Source organism: Prionailurus viverrinus, chromosome C1, assembly GCF_022837055.1.
Source record: "Prionailurus viverrinus isolate Anna chromosome C1, UM_Priviv_1.0, whole genome shotgun sequence".
NCBI classification, from domain to species: Eukaryota; Metazoa; Chordata; class Mammalia; order Carnivora; family Felidae; genus Prionailurus; species Prionailurus viverrinus.
Window position 1 is genome coordinate 208,947,474 of NC_062568.1, and position 2,299 is coordinate 208,949,772.

General features: G+C 41.5%; 1 long non-coding RNA gene across 1 annotated transcript; it reads left to right on the forward strand.

Annotated features, from left to right (window-relative positions):
- The first annotated feature begins 641 nt into the window (after positions 1-641).
- On the forward strand, positions 642-1,948 carry LOC125173983 (uncharacterized). The gene is made up of 3 exons (XR_007155212.1): positions 642-915; positions 998-1,094; positions 1,821-1,948. It is a non-coding gene; the product is annotated as an uncharacterized LOC125173983 (long non-coding RNA).
- The last annotated feature ends 351 nt before the right edge of the window (positions 1,949-2,299 follow it).

Consider the following 2,299-nt stretch of genomic DNA (forward strand, 5'->3'; position numbering starts at 1 on the left):
CTTTAATAAGCTCAACCAGTTGACAGTAAAATAACTTAGATGAAGCCTGTATTATTTTAGAAATGAAGGATTTTGAGGACTCCATCAAGTCCCTGGGACATGAGTCGGCTATTAAATTAATTATGATCTTAAGGAAAAAGCACCCCTTTCACTGCTCACTCACTGCCCTCCCTGCTGAGTGTATATATAAGATTAGCGTTACATGTGTCGTACAGCTGCCTCTCCTAGGCGTCCAGCAGAGGTTGGTAAATAATATCAGAACTGAGTCATTTATGGTTGAATGACACAGAATGAAAAATAAATGACTTTCAGGCAGTTCCTGTTGCCTAATATGGACCAAGAAGTAGACACTTTAACTAAAGGGCCCCACCTGTGACCCAAATGAACCTTTCCCTCTAAGGATATTGATCTGATTTCCTGATCAAAAAACAGGAATCCAGAAACACCGTAAGCGATCTGTCTGGGCCTGAAAGCAGGCTTATTTTCTCTTCCCAAAGGCCTTGGCAATATAAGCGTACCACATTGCTTTTATTTAATTCTTTAAAGTTTATTTTATTTATTTTGAGAGAGAGGGAGAGAGAGAGGGACAGAGAATGAGCGGGGGGAGGGCAGAGAAAGAGGGAGGGAGAGAGAGAGAGAATCCTAAGCAGGTTTTGGGCTGTTGGTGCGGAGTCCTATGTGGCGCTCGATCCCACGAACCGTGAGACCATGACCTGAGCCGAAATCAAGAGTCGGACGCTGAGCCCACTGAGCCACCTAGGCGTCCCGCCACATTTCTTTCTTAACTAGTGGAGGGTGTTTTGTTTTTGTTTTGAAGAATTACAGGTAGAGCCACGATTTCATCCTAGTGGAAGGACATATCGTCCACCAGTCCTCAGGCGGCTTGAGTTCCCTGCTCTAGGAAACGGAAACAAGGTAATGTGAAAAGAGAACTCACATTTCAAACTTGGAAAACCGGGGCTGGTATTTCCATAGGGTTTTGGTTTTCTGTTTTCAGGACCACTTTCCATTCTGCAGTGATTCGGAAGTTCAGAGCAGTGATGTCTGACACAACTTCCCTCCATGAGTCCCCAGCCTCCCACGTGACAGCAAAGGTAAGACTGGCATATAACATCTTCTTTCTTTAAAAGGAAACACAAGGCTAACATGACAGCTTTCAGACAACTGAATCGAACTTTAGGAAGCCATAAGGAAGGGGAGCCCTTCTCTCTAAGGAAGTGATTCGTAAACTGCGTGACTCATCAACTGCTTTCAAGTTGCAAAACTGATTATGAATCACCAAAGAAAAACTTCAAATCTCACCGAATTGGACTTTTCTTTTCAGAATCAACAAATAGACCCTCTGCTGTGCATGAACATATTCTTATTCACCGACCTGAAATAACCTTATGGTGATGCTAATATAGGTCAACCTGTACAACACACTCCTTAGAAATTCTTGTTTGAAAACCTTGATTGGGCTCTGGATTTCTTCTGAATGAATCATAAGAGTCTGGATGATAGAAAGAATTATGTTTAAAAAAAATATATTAGAAACAGGCATTGGATAAAAATATAGAAATTTCTTTTGGTAGAAATCTGTGTGTTTCTGAGCCCTTCTTCAGAAGGTGGTTCTCTTGACATAAGATTCTGGTTAAATAACAACCTGGAAAGGGAAGACGTGGCCTTGACAATCATGACCACCGGTCAAGAGGGGAAATGTTCAAAAGTGGAGTTCTACCGGTGGTTCTTTATATAAAAAACCATTCACAACAGGTGGAAATCTCTAGAGGTCAGAATCCATACTGTGCCATTTAAGAACCTACATTATGCTGTTTCAGAACTGCAAACCAATGGATCACCCAAGAAATGGTGAATAATGTCCACTCGAAGACTTTAATCATTGACTTCAGAGCAACCTTGGACACGTATGTCCAGGTTCAGGAGCAAGTGAGGAAGGACGGTAGCCAGAAAGATGACATCGTTTCCAACTGACTGGAAGCTTCAAGATAGTGAAGGTAGATAAAAATAATATTTGAGCGTTGGGAATTTTTTCTCATGTTTATATAAGGGCAGTTTTACTGTCAGCATGTAGGAAATTGAAATATAAATAGACAATAAAAATTTATCTAGACCATGTAAACATCATGGGCTTTACGATTTGGCCTGAAAATCTCCTAAGATTTGCTTGCTGGATTTCCATGCGATAACCTTGTTGAACATTAAACCCCAAAATGAGGACGGGAGGCCAGAGGCAAGGGATTCTGAAACCAAACGGCCCTCAACTCCGAAGTCTGTTTGTCAAGAGAAGTTTTAATTC